Source organism: Vitis riparia, chromosome 12 (assembly GCF_004353265.1).
Source record: "Vitis riparia cultivar Riparia Gloire de Montpellier isolate 1030 chromosome 12, EGFV_Vit.rip_1.0, whole genome shotgun sequence".
In the NCBI taxonomy this organism is placed as follows: domain Eukaryota; kingdom Viridiplantae; phylum Streptophyta; class Magnoliopsida; order Vitales; family Vitaceae; genus Vitis; species Vitis riparia.
The window spans coordinates 8,694,445-8,707,541 of record NC_048442.1 but is presented as its reverse complement, the minus strand read 5'-3'; the positions used below and the strand labels follow the sequence as shown (position 1 = coordinate 8,707,541).

At 33.0% G+C, this 13,097-nt stretch overlaps 1 pseudogene; it reads left to right on the top strand.

Moving 5' to 3' along the window:
• The first annotated feature begins 265 nt into the window (after nt 1-265).
• LOC117925945 lies at nt 266-12,196 on the top strand (annotated as a pseudogene).
• Nucleotides 12,197-13,097: the final 901 nt, after the last annotated feature.

The window sequence follows — 13,097 nt, the reverse complement described above, 5'->3', positions numbered from 1 at the left end:
AATTGCTTTATCATCAAGCTTTGATCTTTGCTCCTTAGGTACATGCATAAATGCTTTGCATCCAAACACCTTCAAGTGAGAGTGTGAAACATTTTTTACAATCTAAACTTTCTTAGGAATATCAAAGTCCTAAGGAACTGATGGTGATCTATTAATTAGGTAAAATGTGGTCTTGACAGCTTCATCCCAAAATGGCTTAGGAAGTTTAACCATTTTCAAAATACACTAGACTTTTTTCACAATAGTCTGATTCATCCGTTCAGCAATGTCGTTGTTTTGTGGCTTACCAGGAATTGTCTTTTCCTGTCTGATTCCATACTTTGAGCAATATTCTTTAAATTCTTTGGAGATGTACTTTCCACCATTATATGTTCGAAGATGCTTTAGTGGATTTCATATCTCTCTTTCTACCATGACATGAAATAGTTGAAAATACTAGAGTGCTTGGTTTTTTGTATGCATCAGGTATATCCACATCTTTTGTGAAACGTCGTCAATAAAAGTAACAAAGTATTTATTACAGCCTAATGAGTTTGTTTCCATGGGTCCGCAAACATCAGAATACACCAATTCCAATTTCTTTAATTTTCAATTGGAATTCTTCTAGAATGAAACTCTATGATGCTTTCCAAATAATACTTTGACCCTCCAATTTGCAGAGACAGCAATTGTTAATTCAAATTCTTGGAAGAGTCTTGGAAGGCGTGTCTTTGATATTTATATCCAGGTTAGTATTGAAACAAGGACTTGTGCAAGAAACTGTGTTTCGACAGTTCTTTGTTAAACTCAAGCTTCAAAGTAACCAACATTGTGATTATTTCCTAGTAGTAGGTTGTAATTCATCATTACTTCGAATCAATTTGTAATTATTTTGAAAAATTTCGACAGATCTTGATATTGCAATTTATTTTTATTTCTTTTTTTTTTTCTTGGTGATTTATTGATTCAATAGGTACTTAAAGTGCCAGAATATTGAGAATAACTCCTAAAAGTTTTCTTAACAATAACAATTATAGAATGAAAATTCCAGCTTCTTTCTTATACAAAATATGTTCCCTCAACTATCAATATCCTGATTCCTTCATGATATAATCTCAGGTTGTGGCATAGTGAATGAAACTTAAATGAATTCTTCTATTCCCAAATTCCTATGAAGACATTCTCCAATATGTTTCCCTTTTTTTTTAATTTTTTTTTTATCTATGTTTTAATTCATTTATTCCAGGGAGATTTAATTTTAAAAGATTTTGACATAAGAAAGGAGGCAGGAGGGGTCTCTTTCCAAGCTGTTAAGAAAGAATTCACGGCTCAGGTATTGGAAAATTACATTGAAATCCATCTCTTTTGGGCTGGAAAAGGGACTTGCTGTGTACCTGCTCAAGGGACATATGGACCTTCTATTTCAGCAATGAGTGCTACCCCAAGTAATGTAATTAGAAACTATTTGATGCAAATCAGTAACTAAAATGTTGATCTACTTTCATACTGATACTGACTGATTGCTAAATTTACACAGATTTTGAGCCTACTGTGCCTAACACTGCTCCAAATGGGAAGAAGAATAGGACTGGTTTGATAGTTGGAATTGCTGTTGCCCTTGGACTTGTGTGCTTTCTAGCTGTTTTCTCTGTTTATTATTTCGTTCTAAGAAGAAAAAAGCCATATGAAAACCAAGACGAAGGTAATGCAAAACGTTATGTTGTGTTCATATTGTTAGTGCTCTGACTTCTGAATTGGGTTTCAGAGCCCACTATGACGTTATTTGCAAGTACTTTTTCTTGTTTTCCCTAGTGTTGGTGTATAGATGCCCGTTATTTGAAAGTGCTTTTCATGTTTTCACTGGTGTTGGTGTATAGATGCTTGCTTAGGACATTTAACATCTAGTGTATACCTATGTTTTTTTTTTCTTTTCTAATTATCGTATTAGATATAAAACAGAGGTGTAAACCACTACTGTCTTTGTGGAGCATTTCTTTTTTTTTTTTTCTTTCTTGGGAAAATCATCTAACCATACACCAATTACAAAAAATATGAGATTTTGGAACTTTACTTTTTTCTTTTTAATTTTAGTGTAAAATGGAAAAAAGTATTGTCTATTCATGCACTCCAATAGTGCTTTCAAATTTGTTCCATAATTACCCTCAAAAGTAAAGGACAAGGTACACACCAATTTAATACTATCTGCTAACAAGTACATGGGTTATTTAATTTTATTATTTTTCTCACATCAATATATCTCTCTTACTACTTGTCTCGTTTCCAATTTTTTCTTTTTTCTTTTTTCTTTTTTTTCTTTTTTTTTCCTCTCCTACCACCATAATCCATTGTCACCTATTATAGTTTTTATTATTATTTTTCTTTTTTTCCTTTATATTCTTTTTAATATGCTCGTGCATTTTCTCATAAAACTTCTTTAATTTTATTTTATTTTTACTCTTTAATTTGTCTATATTTATTGATTTTAATTATTTTTTTGACATATTAAACTTAAAATGATAACATGTAATAAATAATTAATATAACAAATAATATATATATATATATATATATATATATATATATATATATATAATGGACAAAAATGAAATTATCATCCCACAAATAATAATGATTTTAAATATTAATTATAATAATACATTTTATAAATTAAGGTTTAAATTTAAAATTTCCATTTTATTATTTAGAAGTTTATGATATAAGATTTTTTATATTAATACTAAACAAAAGATTTATTTATTTTGTAAATTCTATCACATGTAAAAGTAAAAATATCATTGTAATACTATTTTATTATTTACATTATTTTTCTTTTAATTTTCATTTTAAATTTATCATACCAAAATCATAATAAGTGATGGTGCTTTTATCATTTTTCTTATGATTTTAAATTGATTCTGGATCTAACTTTTTTTTGGTTAAAATATTTAATTTTTAATTAAAATAAAATATAAAAGAAAATATATTTTTCATAAAACATTGTATTTATATTTTATATTAATTTCATAAAAAATAGGTACATCCTTAAAAAAAAAAAAAAGGTAAATTAATGCTTAGGAGAACCGGAAATACTATCGTACTTATCATGGTGTATATATTCCTTTAGAACCCTTGATAAGCAATTAAAGGTTTTTGCCCACCTCAAAAAGAACTTTGGGATCCTAGGCATATCCATTCTTAGAGGAACCAAGACCCCTATTTTCATTTTCATAGTTCATATATTCTTTTGGGGACCCTTGAAAAGGAATTAGAGGTTATTCTCCACCCTAAAACAAACATTGGAACCCACGGTACATCCTAAAGACAATTTGGTACATTATTTATAAAATTTGGTACATATTTCATAAAATTTGGCACATCCTTAAAACAATTTTGTACATCCAATCCATGAGCTACCAGGACCTTTATATTATTACCCGTGGTTCGTTTATTTCTTCAGGGATCTTTAGGAAGTAATTAGAGGTCGTTCCCTACTCTGAAACAAACTTTGGAACCCTAGGTACATCCTTAAGGAAATTTGGTACATCGTTAAGAAATTTTGGTACATCCAATCATCGGGCTATCAAGACCCCTGTCTATCTTCTCATGGTCCATATTATCCTTTGAGGACCCTTAGATAGTGATTGAAGGTCATTCCCCACATCGGAACGAACTTTGGCACTCTTAGTACATCATTTACAAAATTTGGTACATCCTTAAAAATATTTGGTACATACTTGAGCTATTGAAACTTTTATCTTATTACCCATGGTCCGTTTATTCCTTTAGGGATCTTTGGGAAGTGATTAGAGATCGTTTCCTACTCCGAAATGGATTTTGGAACACTTATCTCCATTTCCATAGTCCATTTCTTCCTTTGGAGACCCTCAAAAAGTTATTGAAGGTCGTTTCCCACCTCATAACGGACTTTGGCAACATTGGTACATCCTTTATAAAATTTGGTACATTATTTACAAAATTTGGTACATCCTTCACAAAATTTGATACATTATGAAGGATGTACCAAATTTTGTGAATGATGTACGAAGGGTTCTAAAGTGCATTTCAAGGTGGGGATCAGCCCCCAATCACTTTCTTATGGGTTTCAAAATGAAATCATGTGTCATCTATGTTCAGATGGGGGACCCGAAAACAATATGATCGGATGTACCAAATTTAATGAAGGATGTACCAAATTTTGTGAAGGATGTACCAAGCGTTCAAAAGTGCGTTCTAAGGTAGGGATCAGCCCCCAATCACTTCCTTATGGGTGCCAAAATGAAATCATGGACCATCCATGTTCAAATGGGGGTCCCAGAAACAATAGGATCGGATGCATCAAATTTAATGAAGGATGTATCAAATTTTGTGAAGAATGTACCAAGGGTTCCAAAGTGCATTCTGAGGTGGGGATCGGCCCCCAATCACATCCTTATGGGTTCCAAAATGAAATCATGGACCATCCATGTCTAGATGGGGGACTCGGAAGCAATAAGATTGAATGTACCAAATTTAATAAAATATGTACCAAATTTTGCGAATGACGTACCAAATTTTGTGAAGGATGTACCAAGGGTTCCAAAGTGCGTTCCAAGGTGGGGATCGGCCCCCAAACACTTCCTTATGGGTTCCAAAATAAAATTATGGACCATCCATGTTCAGATGGGGGTGCCGGAAGTGATAGGATCGGATGTACCAAATTTAATAAAGGATGTACCAAATTTTGGGAAGGATGTACCAAGGGTTCCAAAGTGCGTTCCGAGGTGGGGATCGGCCCCTAATCACTTTCTTATGGGTTTCTAAATGAAATTATGGACCATCCATGTTTAGATGGGGGCCCTAGAAGTGATAGGATCGGATATACCAAATTTAATGAAAGATGTACCAAATTTTGTGAAATATGTACTAAGGGTTCCAAAGTGCGTTTTAAGGAGGAGATCGGCCCCCAATCACTTCCTTATGGGTTTCTAAATGAAATTATGGATCATCCATGTTCAAATGGGGGTCCCGGAAGCAATAGGATCAGATGTACCCAATTTAATGAAGGATGTATCAAATTTTGTGAAGGATGTGCCAAGGATTCCAAACTACTACGTTCCAAGGTGGGGATCGGCCCCCAATCACTTCCTTATGGGTTCCCAAAATGAAATCATTGATCATCCATGTTCAGATGGGGTCCCATAAGTAATAGGATCGAATGTACCAAATTTAATGAAGGATGTACCAGATTTTGTGAAGGATGTACTAAAGGTTCCAAAGTTTGTTTCGAAGTAGGGAACGATCTCAAATCACTTCTCAAAGACCCCTAAAGGAATAAACAAACCATGGGTAATAAGATAGAGGTTTTGATAGCTTAAGGATTGGATGTACCAAATTTTTTTAACGATGTACCAAATTTTGTAAATGATGTACCAAAAGGGCCAATGTCCATTCCGAAGTGGGGAACGACCTCCAATCACTTTCTAAGGTTGTCCAAAGAAATAAATGAACCATAGGAAGAAATTTAGGTGTGCCATTAGCTCAAGGATTTGATGTATCAAATTTTCTTAAGAATGTACCTAGGGTTCCAAAGTTTGTTTCAGAGTAGGAAACAACCTCCAATCACTTTCCAAAGATCCTTAAAGAAATTAATGGACCATGGTTATAAGATAGGGATCCTGGTAGCTCAAGGATTAGATGTACCAAATTTTTGGTATAGAGATTCAACTGGTACCATTTTATAATGCAGATTCAAATTTATGTGAATGAAACAAAATATACTAGCTAGTTTCCTATAATGAGCTAAATAAAAAAAGTAGTTAAAAATAAAAAGATAATATAAAATAAAATGATAATATAGATTTAAAATAAATAAAAAAATTAAAAATGAACAATTAAAATTTTTAAAAAAATGATAAATACTTAAAAAAAAATTCTTTCAAAAAAATCTATGATTTTAAATCAACAAGCAATCATTTCCATCGCTTATTTCATATGAACGTTAAGGGCCAACCTTTCAAGCTATCGGCATGCCTCCATTTGCCTTACTGACCAACCCACACCTCAAATCTAGTCATCCTAAAGGCATGCCTCGATCGAGAGTCATGCCTATCTTTTTCTTATTGCACATAGCTTAACAAAAATAATTTTTTCACCCATATTCATGTGTCTTCCATGAAGGTTGTGCTCTTGACTAGTGCACATAGCCTACCAATATAATGGTTTTAACAATAGGCATGCCTCTAAAATCAAGGGTGTGCCCCTAGTTTGCATACTACATTTAGTATACCAAAATAATGTTATCATACCCATGGACATGCCTATACAACTAAGGGTGCACCCCTACTTTGCCTTTTGTATGTAGCATAGTAATATAATGTCATTCAACCATAGACATGTCTTTGAAATGGAAGGTGTGCCCCTAGATTGCCTTTTGCACATAACATACCAAACTCATGTTATTGTATATAAAAAAATTCATTTATTCTAAGGATAAGGTGTAAATGTTCAAATGCCTTCCCAATGTTTTAATGGGTCAACCTCCCTTTTACCGACTCCTCACATAACACGAAGTCAATCCCCACCTCAAGGATTTGGCACATCCTTCACAAAATTGGGTACATCCTTCATTAAATTTGGTACATCCGATCCTATCACTTTCGGGACCCCCATCTAAACATGAATGATCCATAATTTCATTTAGAAACCCATAAGAAAGTGATTGGAGACCAATCCCCACCTCGGAACGCACTTTGGAACCCTTGGTACATCCTTAACAAAATTTGGTACATCCTTATAAAAATTTGGTACATCTGATCCTTTGCTTATGGGACCCCCATCTGAACATGGATGGTCCATGATTTCATTTTGGAACCCATAAGAAAGTGTTTGGGGGCCGATCCCCACCTCGAAATGTACTTTGGAACCCTTGGTACATCCTTTACAAAATTTGATACACCCTTCATTAAATTTGGTACATCCTATCCTATTGCTTCCGGGACCCCCATCTGAACATGGATGGTCCATAATTTCATTTAGAAACCCATAAGGAAGTGATTGGGGGCTGATCCCCACCTTAAAACGCACTTTGGAACCCTTGGTACATCCTTAACAAAATTTGGTATATCCGATCCTATTGCTTATGGGACCCCCATCTAAACTTCGATGGTCCATGATTTCATTTTGGAACCCATAAGAAAGTGTTAGGGGGTCAATCCCCACCTCAAAACACACTTTGGAACCCTTGGTACATTCTTCACAAAATTTGGTACATCCTTCATTAAATTTGGTACATTCTTCATTAAATTTTTGTTCATCCCATCCTATCGCTTCCGGGACCTCCATCTGAACATGGATGGTCCATAATTTCATTTAGAAATCCATAAAGAAGTGTTTGGGGGCTGATTTTCATCTTGAAACGCACTCTGGAACCCTTTGTACATCCTTCACAAAATTTGGTATATCTTTCATTAAATTTGGTACATCCGATCTTATTGTTTTCGAGATCCCCAACTGAACATGAATGGTCCATGATTTCATTTTGAAACCCATAAGGAAGTGATTGGGAGCCGATCCCCACATCGAAACGCACTTTTGAACCCTTGGTACATTCTTCATTAAATTTGATGCATCCGAACCTATTGCTTTCAGGACCCCCATCTGAACATGGATGGTTCGTGATTTCATTTTGGAACCCATAAGGAAGTGATTGGGGGCTGATCCCCATTTTGGAACGCACTTTGGAACCCTTGGTATATCCTTCACAAAATTTGGTACATCTTTCATTAAATTTGGTACATTCTTCATTAAATTTGGTACATCCCATCCTATCGCTTCTAGGACCCTCATCTGAACATGATGATCCATAATTTCATTTAGAAACCTATAAGGAAGTGATTGGGGGTCGATCCTCGCCTCAGAACGCACTTTGGAACGCTTGGTACATCCTTTTCAAAATTTGGTACATCATTCATTAAATTTTGTACATCTGATCCTATTGTTTTTAGGTCCCCCATCTGAACATGGATGATACATGATTTCATTTTAAAACCAATAAGTGATTGGGGGTCGATCTCCACCTCAGAATGTACTTTGGAACCCTTGGTACATCCTTCACAAAATTTGGTATATCCTTCACAATGTACCAAATTTTGTGAAAGAAGTACCAAATTTTGTCAAAGATGTACCAAATTTTGAAAAGGATGTACCAATGTTGCCAAAGTCCGTTATGAGATGGGGAACGACCTTCAATAACTTCCTAAGGGTCTCCAAATGAAGAAATGGACTATGGAAATGGAGATAAGTGTTCCGTTAGCTCAAGGATTGAATGTATCAAATTTTCTCAATGATGTACCTAGGGTTTCATAGTCCATTTCGGAGTGGGGAACAATCTCCAATCACTTCTCAAAGATCCCTAAAGGAATAATCGAACCATGGGTAATAAGATAGAGGTTTCAATAACTCAAGTATGTACAAAATATTTTTAAGGACGTACCAAATTTTGTAAAGGATGTACCAAGAGTGCCAAAGTTCGTTCCGATGTGGGGAATGACCTTCAATCACTACCTAAAGGTCCTCAAAGGATAATATAGACCATAGGAAGATAGATAAGGGTCTCAATAGCCTGAGGATTGGATGTACCAAAATTTCTTAACGATGTACCAAATTTCCTTAAGGATGTACCTAAGGTTCCAAAGTTCGTTTCTAAGTAGGGAACGACCTCTAATTACTTCCTAAAGATCCCTAAAGAAATAAACAAACCATGGGTAATAATATAGAGGTCCTGGTAGCTCATGGATTGGATGTACAAAATTGTTTTAAGGATGTGCCAAATTTTATTAAATATGTACCAAATTTTATAAATGATGTACCAAATTGTTTTTGGATGTACCTTGGGTTCCAATATCCGTTTTAGGGTGGAGAATAACCTCTAATTCCTTCTCAAGGGTCCCCAAAGGAATATATGAACCATGAAAATGAAAATAGGGGTCTTGGTTACTCTAAGAATGGATATACATAGAATCCCAAAGTTATTTTTGGGGTGGGCAAAGACCTCCAATTACTTATCAAGAGTCCCAAAGGAATATATACACCATGATAAGTATGATAGTGTTTTCGGTTCTCCTAAACATTAATTTACCTTTTTTTTTAAGGATGTACCTATTTTTTATTAAATTAATATAAAAGGTTAAATACAATTTTTTATGAAAAATATATTTTCTTTTATATTTTATTTTAACTAAAAATTAAAGATTTTAACAAAAAAAAAAAAAAAAAGTTAGATCCACAATCAATTTAAAATCATAAGAAAAATGATAAAAGCACCGTCACTTATTGTGATTTTGATATGATAAATTTAAAATAAAAATTAAAAGAAAAATAATGTAAATAATAAAATAGTATTACGATGATATTTTTACTTTTACATGTGATAGAATTTACAAAATAAATAAATCTTTTGTTTAGTTTTAATATAAAAAATCTTATATCATAAACTTCTAAATAATAAAATGGAGTTTTTAAATTTAAACCTTAATTTATAAAATGTATTATTATAATTAATATTTAAAATCATTATTATTTGTGGGATAATATTTTCATTTTTGTACATTATATATTTTGTTTTTATTTAATTTTTTATATTAATTATTTATTATATATTATCATTTTAAGTTTAATATGTCAAAAAAATAATTAAAATCAATAAATATAGACAAATTAGAGAGTAAAAATAAATTAAAATTAAAGAAGTTTTATTAAAAAATGCACGAGCATATTAAAAAAAATATAAAGACAAAAAATAAAAATAATAATAAAAACTATAATAGGTGATAATGGATTATGGTGGTAGGAGAGGAAAAAAAAAATGGAAACGTGACAAGTGGTAAGGGAGATATATTGATGTGAGAAAAATAATAAAAATAAATTACACATGTACTTGTTAACAGGTGGTAGTAAATTGGTGTGTACTTTGTCCTTTACTTTTGAGGGTAATTGTGAAACAAATTTGAAAGCACTATTGAAGTGCATGAATAGACAATATTTTTTCCCATTTTACACCAAAATCAAAAAGAAAAAAGTAAAGTTCCAAAATCTCATATTTTTTGTAGTTGGTGTATGGTTAGATGATTTTCCCTTTTTTCTTTACCAAAAGTCGGAGATAAAAGGCAGTTTAAAGAACCCACTTGTTTTTTGACAATTAGAGAAGGACATTAGTTACTTCTATCTATTTATCTCCTATTGAACTACATTTAAGCTAAAGATCAGTTCTAGAATTAAAATATTTTGCAATAACGTGTATTCTGATGCATGTTAAAAAGAGGCATCCAAACATCTTGCCAAAGAATATACAAGTTCTTGCAGATCAACATCCAGTTGTCAAAGATAATTTTGCATTTGCAAAGACATGTTGATTAGGTAAGAAATCAGTGAACAGATTCACAATTGATTGTGCTTTGTTTGAAATTTGCAGAGCTTCTAGGTATGGAGGCTAGGCCATACACTTTTAGTTATGCTGAACTAAAAAATGCCACTGGAGACTTCAGTCCTTCTAATAAGCTTGGAGAGGGTGGATTTGGACCTGTCTATAAGGTAGGTCATTATCCTATTGAGCCTATATATTTTTTTATGATTATGAGTATGATTACAAACATGGGATTTTTCTCAATCATTCTTTTTTTTTTTTGTAATAATTTTATATTCAATTTTTTAGGGGACACTTTCTGATGGAAGAGTTGTTGCTGTAAAGCAACTATCTGTATCATCCCACCAAGGAAAGAATCAGTTTGTAACAGAGATTGCAACCATATCAGCTGTGCAACATCGTAACCTTGTGAAATTGTATGGGTGCTGCATTGAAGGAGTAAACCAATCACTTGTCTATGAGTATCTTGAAAACAAGAGCCTTGATCAAGCACTATTTGGTAAGAGTTAGCACCTTAGCAGCTCTAGCCATCGTGACATTTTCTTAAGAAAACAAAATGAATACAGTTATGGTTGTTATTCATGAACAGGAGAGGGAAATTTGGACCTTGTTTGGCGAACCCGTTATGATATATGCTTGGGTGTAGCCAGGGGTCTAGCCTATCTTCATGAGGAATCGCGACTTCGCATTGTACACAGAGATGTGAAGGCCAGCAATATTCTGCTTGACTATTATCTCAACCCTAAGATTTCAGATTTTGGTTTGGCCAAACTGTATGATGATACGAAGACTCACATAAGCACCCGTGTTGCAGGCACAATGTAAGATCCTTGAGAGTCAAGGCCCTTAGTCCCTTTTTTGTTCTGTTTTTTTTTTTTTTTTTTGGATTTTTTTTTTCAGGTATCATCAAAGTTTTAAAACTGAGATTTTATGCTACTGATGTAGTGGGTATCTTGCACCGGAGTATGCAATGCGTGGTCACCTCACAGAAAAGGCCGATGTGTTTGGTTTTGGTGTTGTAACTCTAGAGATTGTCAGTGGAAGGCCAAATTCTGATACAAGCTTGGAAGAAGAAAAGACTTATCTTCTTGAATGGGTATGATATTTTTACCCCTTGGACTCTGTTTTATCTTATGAAATGTCTTCATACCAGTAATTGTTATGGTACTCATAGTGATTAGGGGCTCTACCATACTTAAGCATACATGTTCTGATTCCCTGATAATTTATAAAGAAAATTAGGCTTCATTAGATCTCTTGGACATGTTAAGGTCATTTCTAGACAGATTGTGGAAATTGGATCTTTCCATTTTGGTTCAGAGATCATTTGAATTTAGTCCCTTTTCAAATTTAATAGGATCTAAGAACTAGTTCTTTTCCTTATTCATAGGCTTGGCAGCTACATGAAACCAACCGTGAACTTGAACTGGTAGACTCAAGATTATCAGAATTCAGTGAAGAAGAAGCAACAAGAATGAATAGGAGTCGCTCTTCTGTGCACTCAGACATCACCGACACTACGGCCACCAATGTCCCGTGTGGTGGCAATGCTTTCAGGAGATATTGAAGTGTCCAGAGTTACAACAAAGCCCGGATACTTAACAGATTGGAAGTTCAATGATGTATCCAGCTTTATGAGTGAAAATAGCGATTTGAATTCACCAAGTATCAGCATGGCAGTTGATACAGACTGTTCTGCATTAACTGCCAATAAAACTGAATCCATGAGATTATTGGAGAGGGCAGGTGAAGAATAGTGTTTCTTTTCTGCTTTAGTGTGATTTTTGCTGTTTCACACAACTCTGATAAATTCTCTGATTTCTTACCATGTATGTGTGTTTAGTATACAAGTATGTATAGGTTGTCTCTTAAGTCAGTTCTTTATATTTTCATACTTTTAAGATAGAATGTTTTTGTATGAACTTTGGTTGAAGTTGTGGGTTTTGTTTTGCTCATCATTCATGTAATGAAGTGGTCCGTGCAGTGGCCAAATGCACCAAAGAAATACAAACCAGAAATGAGCAAGTTAAACTTAATTTATCTTGTGGATATGTGAATGGAACTGATTAAGGTGAAAATTAATATATATGGTAACTAATCATACTAAGAATGTGTTTGATAGTATTTCTATTCAAAGTGTTTGTAATAGAATTATATTTTCTATTCAAATGTTTCTTTAGAAAATATTTGAAGTGATTTTTCAATATTATGGGTGATTTTTCACATTTTTAAAAGTGTTTCCTAAATTTTGTCAAATATCTATTTTTTTTTCTTTTCAAAAACGCTTTTTAGGTTAAAAATACTTTTTATAATCATGCTGAAAAATCCCAAAATATTGGTGAAAAAAGTGAAATATTGGTCAAAATTAACAAAAACCAACAAATTAGATATTTCCATTGAAATATCCTATCAATTGCTATCGAAATTTTCACCCATGATCAAAACTAATCAAAATTTTATTGATAAATAAATATTTTCTCATTGACAAATTTATAAAAGAAATAAATATTGCCAATGAAGTCCAAAGAAAAATAAAATATGAATATTCTTTTATTGATAAATTTTCTTAATGGAAAAGACAAATTTCTAAATTCAAGGAACCAAATTATTTGAATTAAACAACTAAATGGAATTTCAAAATTTAATTTCTTAATTTCACCTATAAATAGGGGTAACTTCTTTCTGTGAGGGGACTTATTGGGATTAGTAAAAAATGACT